Below are 15,278 nucleotides of genomic sequence, written 5' to 3'. Positions count from 1 at the left end.
TCGTGAATTTTGCTAGTTTCGATCTAAAACAATGTATCCCGTTGTTTGAGCCGGAATAGAAGTTTTCGCGCAGTTCTGAGAGAAAAAGTTTACAGCATTCTCTCGTCTACTCTTCGACGACTTGTAAAATGCAAGTTCGTAAATCTCGCTAGTTTTGATCTAAAACGATGAATCTCGTTGTTTTTAGCCGGAATACAAGTTTACGCGCAGTTCTGAGAGAAAAAGTTAACAGCTTTCTCTCGTCTCTTCTTCGACGACTTCTAAAATCGAAGTGCGTAAATCTCGCTTGTTTCGATCTAAAACGATGTATCCCGTTGTTTTGAGCCGGAATACAAGTTTTCGCGCAGTTCTGAGAGAAAGTTTACAGCCTACTCTCGTCTACCCTTCGACGACTTGTAAAATCTATGTTCGTGAACCTCTCTACTTTCGATCTAAAACGATGTATTCCGATGTTCTGAGCCGAAATTCAAGTTTTTGCGCAGTTCTGAGAGAAAAAGTTTACAGCTATCTCTCATCTACTCTTCGACGACTTGTAAAATCGAAGTGCGTAAATCTCGCTCGTTTTGATCTAAAACGATGTATCCCGTGGTTTTGACCCAAAATACAAGTTTTCGCGCAGTTCTGAGAGAAAGTTTACAGCTTTCTCTCGTCTACCCTTTGTCGACTTGTAAAATCTATGATCCTGAATCTCTCTAGTTTCGATCTAAAACGATGTATCCCGTTGTTTTGAGCCGGAATTCAAGTTTTCGCGCAGTGCTGAGAGAAAAAGCTTATAGCTTTTTCTCGTCTACTCTTCGACGACTTGTAAAATCGAAGTGCGTAAATCTCGCTAGTTTTGATCTAAAACGATGCATCTCCTTGTTTTTAGCCGGAATACAAGTTTTCGCTCAGTTCTGAGAGAAAAAGTTAACAGCTTTCTCTCGTCTACTCTTTGACCACTTTTAAAATCGAAGTGCGTAAATCTCGCTCGTTTTGATCTAAAACGATGTATCCCGTGGTTTTGACCCGGAATACAAGTTTTCGCGCAGTTCTGAGAGAAAGTTTACAGCTTTCTCTCGTCTACCCTTTGTCGACTTGTAAAATCTATGATCCTGAATCTCTCTAGTTTCGATCTAAAACGATGTATCCCGTTGTTTTGAGCCGGAATTCAAGTTTTCGCGCAGTTCTGAGAGAAAAAGCTTATAGCTTTCTCTCGTCTACTCTTCGACGACTTGTAAAATCGAAGTGCGTAAATCTAGCTAGTTTCGATCTAAAACGATGTATCCCGTTGTTTTTAGCCGGAATACAAGTTTTCGCGCAGTTCTGAGAGAAAACGTTTACAGCTCTCTCTCGTCTACTCTTCGACGACTTGTAAAATCGATGTTCGTGAATCTCGCTAGTTTTGATCTAAAACGATGTATCCTGTTGTTTTGAGCCGGAATTCAAGTTTTCGCGCAGTTCTGAGAGAAACGTTTACAGCTTTCTCTCGTCTACTCTTCCACGACTTGTAAAATCGAAGTGCGTAAATCTCGCTAGTTTTGATCTAAATCGATGCATCCCGTTGTTTTGAGCCGGAATTCAAGTTTTCGCGCAGTTCTGAGAGAAAAAGCTTACAGCCTTCTCTCGTCTACTTTTCTGCGACATGTAATATCGAATTGCGTAAATCTCGCTAGTTTCTATCTAAAACGATGTATCCCGTTGTTTTGAGCAGGAATACAAGTTTTCGCGCAGTTCTGAAAGAAAAAGTTTAAACCTTTCTCTCGTCTACTCTTCGGCGACTTCTAAAATCGATGTTCGTGAATCTCGCTAGTTTCGATCTAAAACGATGTATCCCGTTATTTTGAGCCGGAATACAAGTTTTGGCGCAGTTCTGTGAGAAAAAGTTTACAGCTCTCTCTCGTCTACTCTTCGACGACTTGTAAAATCAAAGTACGTAAATCTCGCTAGTTTTGAACTAAAACAATCTATCTCGTTGCTTTTAGTCGGAATACAAGATTTGCGCAGTTCTGAGAGAAAATGTTTGCACCTTTCTCTTGTCTACTCTTCGACGACTTGTAAAATCGATGTTCGTGAATTTTGCTAGTTTCGATCTACAACAATGTATCCCGTTGTTTTGAGCCGGAATAGAAGTTTTCGCGCCGTTCTGAGAGAAAAAGTTTACAGCTCTCTCTCGTCTACTCTTCGACGACTTGTAAAATCGAAGTACGTAAATCTCGCTAGTTTTGATCTAAAACGATGTATCTCGTTGTTTTTAGCCGGAATACAAGTTTTCGCTCAGTTCTGAGCGAAAAAGTTAACAGCTTTCTCTCGTCTACTCTTCGACGACTTGTAAAATCGAATTGCGTAAATCTCGCTCGTTTTGATCTAAAACGATGTATCCCGTGGTTTTGAGCCGGAATTCAAGTTTTCGCGCTGTTCTGAGAGAAAAAGTTAACAGCTCTCTCTCGTCTACTCTTCGACGACTTGTAAAATCGAAGTACGTAAATCTCGCCAGTTTTGATCTAAAACGATGTATCTCGTTGTTTTTAGCCGGAATACAAGTTTTCGCTCAGTTCTGAGAGAAAAAGTTAACAGCTTTCTCTCGTCTACTCTTCGACGACTTGTAAAATCGAATTGCGTAAATCTCGCTCGTTTTGATCTAAAACGATGTATCCCGTGGTTTTGAGCCGGAATACAAGTTTTCGCGCAGTTCTGAGAGACAGTTTACAGCTTTCGCTCGTCTACCCTTTGTCGACTTGTAAAATCTATGTTCCTGAATCTCTCTAGTTTCGATCTCAAACGATGTATCCCGTTGTTTTGACCCGGAATACGTTTTCGCGCAGTTCTGAGAGAAAAAGCTTATAGCTCTCTCTCGTCTACTCTTCGACGACTTCGACTTGTAAAATCGATCTTCGTGGATCTCGCTAGTTTCGATCTAAAACGATGTATCCCGTTGTTTTGAGCCGGAATTCAAGTTTTCGCGCAGTTCTGAGAGAAAACGTTTTGCAGCTTTCTCTCGTCTACTCTTCGACGACTTGTAAAATCGAAGTGCGCGAATCTCGCTAGTTTCGATCTAAAACGATGTATCCCGTTGTTTTCAGCCGGAATACAAGTTTTCGCGCCGTTCTGAGAGAAAAAGTTTATAGCTCTCTCTCGTCTACTCTTCGACGATTTGTAACATCGATGTTCGTGAATCTCGCTAGTTTCGATCTAAAACGATGTATCCCGTTGTTTTGAGCCGGAATTTAGGTTTTCGCGCAGTTCTGAGAGAAAGTTTACAGCTTTCTCTCGTCTACACTTTGTCTACTTATAAAATCGAAGTGCGTAAATCTCGCTAGTTTCGATCTGAAACGATGTATCCCGTTGTTTTGAGCCGGAATACAAGTTTTCGCGCAGTTCTGAGAGAAAACTTTTACAGCTCTCTGTCGTCTACTCTTCGACGACTTGTAAAATTGATGTTCGTGAATCTCGCTAGTTTCGTTCTAAAACGATGTATCTCGTTGTTTTGAGCCGGAATACAAGTTTTCGCGCCGTTCTGAGAGAAAAAGTTTACAGCTCTCTCTCGTCTACTCTACGACGACTTTTAAAATCGAAGTGCGTAAATCTCGCTAGTTTCGATCTAAAACGATGTATCCCGTTGTTTATAGCCGGAATTCAAGTTTTCGCGCAGTTCTGAGAGAAAAAGTTTACAGCTTTTTCTCGTATACTCTTCGACGACTTGTAAACTCGAAGTGCGTAAATCGCGCTAGTTTTGATCTAAAACGATGTATCCCGTTGTTTTGAGCCGGAATTCAAGTTTTCGCTCAGTTCTGAGAGAAAAAGTTAACAGATTTCTCTCGTCTACTCTTCGACGACTTGTAAAATCGAAGTGCGTAAATCTCGCTAGTTTCGATCTAAAACGATGTATCCCGTTGTTTTGAGCCGGAATACAAGTTTTCGCGCTGTTCTGAGAGAAAAAGTTAACAGCTCTCTCTCGTCTACTCTTCGACGACTTGTAAAATCGATGTTCGTGAATCTCGCTAGTTTTGATCTAAAACGATGTATCTCGTTGCTTTTAGTCGGAATACAAGTTTTGCGCAGTTCTGAGAGAAAATGTTTACACCTTTCTCTTGTCTACTCTTCGACGACTTGTAAAATCGATGTTCGTGAATTTTGCTAGTTTCGATCTAAAACAATGTATCCCGTTGTTTGAGCCGGAATAGAAGTTTTCGCGCAGTTCTGAGAGAAAAAGTTTACAGCCTACTCTCGTCTACCCTTCGACGACTTGTAAAATCTCTGTTCGTGAACCTCTCTACTTTCGATCTGAAACGATGTATTCCGTTGTTCTGAGCCGAAATTCAAGTTTTTGCGCAGTTCTGAGAGAAAAAGTTTACACCTATCTCTCATCTACTCTTCGACGACTTGTAAAATCGAAGTACGTAAATCTCGCTAGTTTTGATATAAAACGATGTATCTCGTTGTTTTTAGCCGGAATACAAGTTTTCGCTCAGTTCTGAGAGAAAAAGTTAACAGCTTTCTCTCGTCTACTCTTTGACCACTTGTAAAATCGAAGTGCGTAAATCTCGCACGTTTTGATCTAAAACGATGTATCCCGTGGTTTTGACCCGGAATACAAGTTTTCGCGCAGTTCTGAGAGAAAGTTTACAGCTTTCTCTCGTCTACCCTTTGTCGACTTGTAAAATCTATGATCCTGAATCTCTCTAGTTTCAATCTAAAACGATGTATCCCGTTGTTTTGAGCCGGAATTCAAGTTTTCGCGCAGTTCTGAGAGAAAAAGCTTATAGCTTTCTCTCGTCTACTCTTCGACGACTTGTAAAATCGAAGTGCGTAAATCTAGCTAGTTTCGATCTAAAACGATGTATCCCGTTGTTTTTAGCCGGAATACAAGTTTTCGCGCAGTTCTGAGAGAAAACGTTTACAGCTCTCTCTCGTCTACTCTTCGACGACTTGTAAAATCGATGTTCGTGAATCTCGCTAGTATTGATCTAAAACGATGTATCCTGTTGTTTTGAGCCGGAATTCAAGTTTTCGCGCAGTTCTGAGAGAAACGTTTACAGCTTTCTCTCGTCTACTCTTCCACGACTTGTAAAATCGAAGTGCGTAAATCTCGCTAGTTTCGATCTAAATCGATGCATCCCGTTGTTTTGAGCCGGAATTCAAGTTTTCGCGCAGTTCTGAGAGAAAAAGCTTACAGCCTTCTCTCGTCTACTTTTCGACGACATGTAATATCGAATTGCATAAATCTCGCTAGTTTCTATCTAAAACGATGTATCCCGTTGTTTTGAGCCGGAATACAAGTTTTCGCGCAGTTCTGAAAGAAAAAGTTTAAACCTTTCTCTCGTCTACTCTTCGGCGACTTCTAAAATCGATGTTCGTGAATCTCGCTAGTTTCGATCTAAAACGATGTATCCCGTTATTTTGAGCCGGAATACAAGTTTTGGCGCAGTTCTGAGAGAAAAAGTTTACAGCTCTCTCTTGTCTACTCTTCGACAACTTGTAAAATCAAAGTACGTAAATCTCGCTAGTTTTGATCTAAAACGATCTATCTCGTTGCTTTTAGTCGGAATACAAGTTTTGCGCAGTTCTGAGAGAAAATGTTTACACCTTTCTCTTGTCTACTCTTCGGCGACTTGTAAAATCGATGTTCGTGAATTTTGCTAGTTTCGATCTACAACAATGTATCCCGTTGTTTTGAGCCGGAATAGAAGCTTTCGCGCCGTTCTGAGAGAAAACGTTTACAGCTCTCTCTCGTCTACTCTTCGACGACTTGTAAAATCGAAGTACGTAAATCTCGCTAGTTTTGATCTAAAACGATGTATCTCGTTGTTTTGAGCCGGAATACAAGTTTTCGCGCAGTTCTGAAAGAAAAAGTTTAAACCTTTCTCTCGTCTACTCTTCGGCGACTTCTAAAATCGAAGTTCGTGAATCTCGCTAGTTTCGATCTAAAACGATGTATCCCGTTATTTTGAGCCGGAATACATGTTTTGGCGCAGTTCTGAGAGAAAAATTTTACAGCTCTCTCTCGTCTACTCTTCGACGACTTGTAAAATCAAAGTACGTAAATCTCGCTAGTTTTGATCTAAAACAATCTATCTCGTTGCTTTTAGTCGGAATACAAGTTTTGCGCAGTTCTGAGAGAAAATGTTTACACCTTTCTCTTGTCTACTCTTCGACGACTTGTAAAATCGAAGTGCGTAAATCTCGCTCGTTTTGATCTAAAACGATGTATCCCGTGGTTTTGACCCGGAATACAAGTTTTCGCGCAGTTCTGAGAGAAAGTTTACAGCTTTCTCTCGTCTACCCTTTGTCGACTTGTAAAATCTATGATCCTGAATCTCTCTAGTTTCAATCTAAAACGATGTATCCCGTTGTTTTGAGCCGGAATTCAAGTTTTCGCGCAGTTCTGAGAGAAAAAGCTTATAGCTTTCTCTCGTCTACTCTTCGACGACTTGTAAAATCGAAGTGCGTAAATCTAGCTAGTTTCGATCTAAAACGATGTATCCCGTTGTTTTTAGCCGGAATACAAGTTTTCGCGCAGTTCTGAGAGAAAACGTTTACAGCTCTCTCTCGTCTACTCTTCGACGACTTGTAAAATCGATGTTCGTGAATCTCGCTAGTATTGATCTAAAACGATGTATCCTGTTGTTTTGAGCCGGAATTCAAGTTTTCGCGCAGTTCTGAGAGAAACGTTTACAGCTTTCTCTCGTCTACTCTTCCACGACTTGTAAAATCGAAGTGCGTAAATCTCGCTAGTTTCGATCTAAATCGATGCATCCCGTTGTTTTGAGCCGGAATTCAAGTTTTCGCGCAGTTCTGAGAGAAAAAGCTTACAGCCTTCTCTCGTCTACTTTTCGACGACATGTAATATCGAATTGCATAAATCTCGCTAGTTTCTATCTAAAACGATGTATCCCGTTGTTTTGAGCCGGAGTACAAGTTTTCGCGCAGTTCTGAAAGAAAAAGTTTAAACCTTTCTCTCGTCTACTCTTCGGCGACTTCTAAAATCGATGTTCGTGAATCTCGCTAGTTTCGATCTAAAACGATGTATCCCGTTATTTTGAGCCGGAATACAAGTTTTGGCGCAGTTCTGAGAGAAAAAGTTTACAGCTCTCTCTTGTCTACTCTTCGACAACTTGTAAAATCAAAGTACGTAAATCTCGCTAGTTTTGATCTAAAACGATCTATCTCGTTGCTTTTAGTCGGAATACAAGTTTTGCGCAGTTCTGAGAGAAAATGTTTACACCTTTCTCTTGTCTACTCTTCGGCGACTTGTAAAATCGATGTTCGTGAATTTTGCTAGTTTCGATCTACAACAATGTATCCCGTTGTTTTGAGCCGGAATAGAAGCTTTCGCGCCGTTCTGAGAGAAAACGTTTACACCTCTCTCTCGTCTACTCTTCGACGACTTGTAAAATCGAAGTACGTAAATCTCGCTAGTTTTGATCTAAAACGATGTATCTCGTTGTTTTGAGCCGGAATACAAGTTTTCGCGCAGTTCTGAAAGAAAAAGTTTAAACCTTTCTCTCGTCTACTCTTCGGCGACTTCTAAAATCGAAGTTCGTGAATCTCGCTAGTTTCGATCTAAAACGATGTATCCCGTTATTTTGAGCCGGAATACATGTTTTGGCGCAGTTCTGAGAGAAAAATTTTACAGCTCTCTCTCGTCTACTCTTCGACGACTTGTAAAATCAAAGTACGTAAATCTCGCTAGTTTTGATCTAAAACAATCTATCTCGTTGCTTTTAGTCGGAATACAAGTTTTGCGCAGTTCTGAGAGAAAATGTTTACACCTTTCTCTTGTCTACTCTTCGACGACTTGTAAAATCGAAGTGCGTAAATCTCGCTAGTTTTGATCTAAAACGATGTATCCCGTGGTTTTGACCCGGAATACAAGTTTTCGCGCAGTTCTGAGAGAAAGTTTACAGCTTTCTCTCGTCTACCCTTTGTCGACTTGTAAAATCTATGATCCTGAATCTCTCTAGTTTCAATCTAAAACGATGTATCCCTTTGTTTTGAGCCGGAATTCAAGTTTTCGCGCAGTTCTGAGAGAAAAAGCTTATAGCTTTCCCTCGTCTACTCTTCGACGACTTGTAAAATCGAAGTGCGTAAATCTAGCTAGTTTCGATCTAAAACGATGTATCCCGTTGTTTTTAGCCGGAATACAAGTTTTCGCGCAGTTCTGAGAGAAAACGTTTACAGCTCTCTCTCGTCTACTCTTCGACGACTTGTAAAATCGATGTTCGTGAATCTCGCTAGTATTGATCTAAAACGATGTATCCTGTTGTTTTGAGCCGGAATTCAAGTTTTCGCGCAGTTCTGAGAGAAACGTTTACAGCTTTCTCTCGTCTACTCTTCCACGACTTGTAAAATCGAAGTGCGTAAATCTCGCTAGTTTCGATCTAAATCGATGCATCCCGTTGTTTTGAGCCGGAATTCAAGTTTTCGCGCAGTTCTGAGAGAAAAAGCTTACAGCCTTCTCTCGTCTACTTTTCGACGACATATAATATCGAATTGCGTAAATCTCGCTAGTTTCTATCTAAAACGATGTACCCCGTTGTTTTGAGCCGGAATACAAGTTTTCGCGCAGTTCTGAAAGAAAAAGTTTAAACCTTTCTCTCGTCTATTCTTCGGCGACTTCTAAAATCGATGTTCGTGAATTTTGCTAGTTTCGATCTACAACAATGTATCCCGTTGTTCTGAGCCGGAATAGAAGTTTTCGCGCCGTTCTGAGAGAAAAAGTTTACAGCTCTATCTCGTCTACTCTTCGACGACTTGTAAAATCGAAGTACGTAAATCTCGCTAGTTTTGATCTAAAACGATGTATCTCGTTGGTTTTAGCCGGAATACAAGTTTTCGCTCAGTTCTGAGCGAAAAAGTTAACAGCTTTCTCTCGTCTACTCTTCGACGACTTGTAAAATCGAAGTGCGTAAATCTCGCTAGTTTCGATCTAAAACGATGTATCCCGATGTTTTGAGCCGGAATACAAGTTTTCGCGCTGTTCTGAGAGAAAAAGTTAACAGCTCTCTCTCGTCTACTCTTCGACGACTTGTAAAATCGAAGTACATAAATCTCGCCAGTTTTGATCTAAAACGATGTATCTCGTTGTTTTTAGCCGGAATACAAGTTTTCGCGCAGTTCTGAGAGAAACGTTTACAGCTTTCTCTCGTCTACTCTTCCACGACTTGTAAAATCGAAGTGCGTAAATCGCGCTAGTTTCAATCTAAAACGATGTATCCCGTAGTTTCGAGCCGGAATACAAGTTTACGCGCAGTTCTGAGTGAAAAAGTTAACAGCTTTCTCTCGTCTCTTCTTCGACGACTTCTAAAATCGAAGTGCGTAAATCTCGCTTGTTTCGATCTAAAACGATGTATCCCGTTGTTTTAAGCCGGAATACAAGCTTTCGCGCAGTTCTGAGAGAAAGTTTCAGCCTACTCTCGTCTACCCTTCGACGACTTGTAAAATCTATGTTCGTGAACCTCTCTACTTTCGATCTAAAACGATGCATTCCGTTGTTCTGAGCCGAAATTCAAGTTTTTGCGCAGTTCTGAGAGAAAAAGTTTACAGCTATCTCTCATCTACTCTTCGACGACTTGTAAAATCGAAGTACGTAAATCTCGCTAGTTTTGATCTAAAACGATGTATCTCGTTGTTTTTAGCCGGAATACAAGTTTTCGCTCAGTTCTGAGAGAAAAAGTTAACAGCTTTCTCTCGTCTACTCTTTGACCACTTGTTAAATCGAAGTGCGTAAATCTCGCTCGTTTTGATCTAAAACGATGTATCCCGTGGTTTTGACCCGGAATACAAGTTTTCGCGCAGTTCTGAGAGAAAGTTTACAGCTTTCTCTCGTCTACCCTTTGTCGACTTGTAAAATCTATGATCCTGAATCTCTCTAGTTTCGATCTAAAACGATGTATCCCGTTGTTTTGAGCCGGAATTCAAGTTTTCGCGCAGTTCTGAGAGAAAAAGCTTACAGCTTTCTCTCGTCTACTCTCCGACGACTTGTAAAATCGAAGTGCGTAAATCTAGCTAGTTTCGATCTAAAACGATGTATCCCGTTGTTCTTAGCCGGAATACAAGTTTTCGCGCAGTTCTGAGAGAAAACGTTTTTAGCTCTCTCTCGTCTACTCTTCGACGACTTGTAAAATCGATGTTCGTGAATCTCGCTAGTATTGATCTAAAACGATGTATCCTGTTGTTTTGAGCCGGAATTCAAGTTTTCGCGCAGTTCTGAGAGAAACGTTTACAGCTTTATCTCGTCTACTCTTCCACGACTTGTAAAATCGAAGTGCGTAAATCTCGCTAGTTTCTATCTAAAACGATGTATCCCGTTGTTTTGAGCCGGAATACAAGTTTTCGCGCAGTTCTGAAAGAAAACGTTTAAACCTTTCTCTCGTCTACTCTTCGGCGACTTCTAAAATCGATGTTCGTGAATCTCGCTAGTTTCGATCTAAAACGATGTATCCCGTTATTTTGAGCCGGAATACAAGTTTTGGCGCAGTTCTGAGAGAAAAAGTTTACAGCTCTCTCTCGTCTACTCTTCGACGACTTGTAAAATCAAAGTACGTAAATCTCGCTAGTTTTGATCTAAAACGATCTATCTCGTTGCTTTTAGTCGGAATACAAGTTTTGCGCAGTTCTGAGAGAAAATGTTTACACCTTTCTCTTGTCTACTCTTCGACGACTTGTAAAATCGATGTTCGTGAATTTTGCTAGTTTCGATCTACAACAATGTATCCCGTTGTTTTGAGCCGGAATAGAAGTTTTCGCGCCGTTCTGAGAGAAAAAGTTTACAGCTCTCTCTCGTCTACTCTTCGACGACTTGTAAAATCGAAGTACGTAAATCTCGCTAGTTTTGATCTAAAACGATGTATCTCGTTGTTTTGAGCCGGAATACAAGTTTTCGCGCAGTTCTGAAAGAAAAAGTTTAAACCTTTCTCTCGTCTACTCTTCGGCGACTTCTAAAATCGATGTTCGTGAATCTCGCTAGTTTCGATCTAAAACGATGTATCCCGTTGTTTTGAGCCGGAATACAAGTTTTGGCGCAGTTCTGAGAGAAAAAGTTTACAGCTCTCTCTCGTCTACTCTTCGACGACCTGTAAAATCAAAGTACGTAAATCTCGCTAGTTTTGATCTAAAACGATCTATCTCGTTGCTTTTAGTCGGAATTCAAGTTTTGCGCAGTTCTGAGAGAAAATGTTTACACCTTTCTCTTGTCTACTCTTCGACGACTTGTAAAATCGATGTTCGTGAATTTGGCTAGTTTCGATCTACAACAATGTATCCCGTTGTTTTGAGCCGGAATAGAAGTTTTCGCGCCGTTCTGAGAGAAAAAGTTTACAGCTCTCTCTCGTCTACTCTCCGACGACTTGTAAAATCGAAGTACGTAAATCTCGCTAGTTTTGATCTAAAACGATGTATCTCGTTGTTTTTAGCCGGAATACAAGTTTTCGCTCAGTTCTGAGCGAAAAAGTTAACAGCTTTCTCTCGTCTACTCTTCGACGACTTGTAAAATCGAAGTGCGTAAATCTCGCTAGTTTCGATCTAAAACGATGTATCCCGTTGTTTTGAGCCGGAATACAAGTTTTCGCGCTGTTCTGAGAGAAAAAGTTAACAGCTCTCTCTCGTCTACTCTTCGACGACTTGTAAAATCGAAGTACGTAAATCTCGCCAGTTTTGATCTAAAACGATGTATCTCGTTGTTTTTAGCCGGAATACAAGTTTTCGCTCAGTTCTGAGAGAAAAAGTTAACAGCTTTCTCTCGTCTACTCTTCGACGACTTGTAAAATCGAAGTGCGTAAATCTCGCTCGTTTTGATCTAAAACGATGTATCTCGTTGCTTTTAGTCGGAATACAAGTTTTGCGCAGTTCTGAGAGAAAATGTTTACACCTTTCTCTTGTCTACTCTTCGACGACTTGTAAAATCGATGTTTGTGAATTTTGCTAGTTTCGATCTAAAACAATATATCCCGTTGTTTGAGCCGGAATAGAAGTTTTCGCGCAGTTCTGAGAGACAGTTTACAGCTTTCGCTCGTCTACCCTTTGTCGACTTGTAAAATCTATGATCCTGTATCTCTCTAGTTTCGATCTAAAACGATGTATCCCGTTGTTTTGAGCCGGAATACGTTTTCGCGCAGTTCTGAGAGAAAACGTTTACAGCTCTCTCTCGTCTACTCTTCGACGACTTGTAGAATCGATGTTCGTGAATCTCGCTAGTTTTGATCTAAAACGATGTATCTCGTTGCTTTTAGTCGGAATACAAGTTTTGCGCAGTTCTGAGAGAAAATGTTTACACCTTTCTCTTGTCTACTCTTCGACGACTTGTAAAATCGATGATCGTGAATTTTGCTAGTTTCGATCTAAAACAATGTATCCCGTTGTTTGAGCCGGAATAGAAGTTTTCGCGCAGTTCTGAGAGAAAAAGTTTACAGCTTTCTCTCGTCTACTCTTCGACGACTTGTAAAATGCAAGTACGTAAATCTCGCTAGTTTTGATCTAAAACGATGTATCTCGTTGTTTTTAGCCGGAATACAAGTTTTCGCGCAGTTCTGAAAGAAAATGTTTACACCTTTCTCTTGTCTACTCTTCGACGACTTGTAAAATCGATGTTCGTGAATTTTGCTAGTTTCGATCTAAAACAATGTATCCCGTTGTTTTGAGCCAGAATAAAAGTTTTCGCGCAGTTCAGAGAGAAAAAGTTTACAGCTTTCTCTCGTCTACTCTTCGACGACTTGTAAAATCGAAGTGCGTAAATCGCGCTAGTTTCGATCTAAAACGATGTATCCCGTAGTTTTGAGCCGGAATACAAGTTTACGCGCAGTTCTGAGAGAAAAAGGTAACAGCTTTCTCTCGTCTCTTTTTCGACGACTTCTAAAATCGAAGTGCGTAAATCTCGCTTGTTTCGATCTAAAACGATGTATCCCGTTGTTTTGAGCCGGAATACAAGTTTTCGCGCAGTTCTGAGAGAAAGTTTACAGCCTACTCTCGTCTACCCTTCGACGACTTGTAAAATCTATGTTCGTGAATCTCTCTACTTTCGATCTAAAACGATGTATTCCGTTGTTCTGAGCCGAAATTCAAGTTTTTGCGCAGTTCTGAGAGAAAAAGTTTACAGCTATCTCTCGTCTACTCTTCGACGACTTGTAAAATCGAAGTACGTAAATCTCGCTAGTTTTGATCTAAAACGTTGTATCTCGTTGTTTTTAGCCGGAATACAAGTTTTCGCTCAGTTCTGAGAGAAAAAGGTAACAGCTTTCTCTCGTCTACTCTTTGACCACTTGTAAAATCGAAGTGCGTGAATCTCGCTCGTTTTGATCTAAAACGATGTATCCCGTGGTTTTGACCCGGAATACAAGTTTTCGCGCAGTTCTGAGAGAAAGTTTACAGCTTTCTCTCGTCTACACTTTGTCGACTTGTAAAATCTATGATCCTGAATCTCTCTAGTTTCGATCTAAAACGATGTATCCCGTTGTTTTGAGCCGGAATTCAAGTTTTCGCGCAGTTCTGAGAGAAAAAGCTTATAGCTTTCTCTCGTCTACTCTTCGACGACTTGTAAAATCGATGTTCGTGAATCTCGCTAGTTTTGATCTAAAGAGATGTATCCTGTTGTTTTGAGCCGGAATTCAAGTTTTCGCGCAGTTCTGAGAGAAACGTTTACAGCTTTCTCTCGTCTACTCTTCCACGACTTGTAAAATCGAAGTGCGTAAATCTCGCTAGTTTCCATCTAAATCGATGCATCCCGTTGTTTTGAGCCGGAATTCAAGTTTTCGCGCAGTTCTGAGAGAAAAAACTTACAGCCTTCTCTCGTCTACTTTTCGACGACATGTAATATCGAATTGCGTAAATCTCGCTAGTTTCTATCTAAAACGATGTATCCCGTTGTTTTGAGCCGGAATACAAGTTTTCGCGCAGTTCTGAAAGAAAAAGCTTAAACCTTTCTCTCGTCTACTCTTCGGCGACTTCTAAAATCGATGTTTGTGAATCTCGCTAGTTTCGATCTAAAACGATGTATCCCGTTATTTTGAGCCGGAATACAAGTTTTGGCGCAGTTCTGAGAGAAAAAGTTTACAGCTCTCTCTCGTCTACTCTTCGACGACTTGTAAAATCGAAGTGCGTAAATCTCGCTAGTTTCGTTCTAAAACGATGTATCCCGTTGTTTTGAGCCGGAATACAAGTTTTCGCGCCGTTATGAGAGCAAAAGGTTACAGCTCTCTCTCTTCTACTCTTCGACGACTTGTAAAATCGATGTTCGTGAATCTCGCTAGTTTCGGTCTAAAACGATGTATCCCGTTGTTTTTAGTCGGAATACAAGTTTTGCGCAGTTCTGAGAGAAAATGTTTACACCTTTCTCTTGTCTACTCTTCGACGACTTGTAAAATCGATGTTCGTGAATTTTGCTAGTTTCGATCTAAAACAATGTATCCCGTTGTTTGAGCCGGAATAGAAGTTTTCGCGCAGTTCTGAGAGAAAAAGTTTACAGCTTTCTCTCGTCTACTCTTCGACGACTTGTAAAATGCAAGTACGTAAATCTCGCTAGTTTTGATCTAAAACGATGTATCTCGTTGTTTTTAGCCGGAATACAAGTTTTCGCGCAGTTCTGAAAGAAAATGTTTACACCTTTCTCTTGTCTACTCTTCGACGACTTGTAAAATCGATGTTCGTGAATTTTGCTAGTTTCGATCTAAAACAATGTATACCGTTGTTTTCAGCCAGAATAAAAGTTTTCGCGCAGTTCAGAGAGAAAAAGTTTACAGCTTTCTCTCGTCTACTCTTCGACGACTTGTAAAATCGAAGTGCGTAAATCGCGCTAGTTTCGATCTAAAACGATGTATCCCGTAGTTTTGAGCCGGAATAGAAGTTTACGCGCAGTTCTGAGAGAAAAAGGTAACAGCTTTCTCTCGTCTCTTTTTCGACGACTTCTAAAATCGAAGTGCGTAAATCTCGCTTGTTTCAATCTAAAACGATGTATCCCGTTGTTTTGAGCCGGAATACAAGTTTTCGCGCAGTTCTGAGAGAAAGATTACAGCCTACTCTCGTCTACCCTTCGACGACTTGTAAAATCTATGTTCGTGAATCTCTCTACTTTCGATCTAAAACGATGTATTCCGTTGTTCTGAGCCGAAATTCAAGTTTTTTGCGCAGTTCTGAGAGAAAAAGTTAACAGCTTTCTCTCGTCTACTCTTTGACCACTTGTAAAATCGAAGTGCGTCAATCTCGCTCGTTTTGATCTAAAACGATGTATCCCGTGGTTTTGACCCGGAATACAAGTTTTCGCGCAGTTCTGAGAGAAAGTTTACAGCTTTCTCTCGTCTACCCTTTGTCGA

The sequence above is a fragment of the Amblyomma americanum genome, chromosome 4 (assembly GCF_052857255.1).
Source record: "Amblyomma americanum isolate KBUSLIRL-KWMA chromosome 4, ASM5285725v1, whole genome shotgun sequence".
Classification (NCBI taxonomy): Eukaryota; Metazoa; Arthropoda; class Arachnida; order Ixodida; family Ixodidae; genus Amblyomma; species Amblyomma americanum.
The sequence above is the reverse complement of the archived record's forward strand: the minus strand, read 5'-3'. Positions refer to the sequence as shown.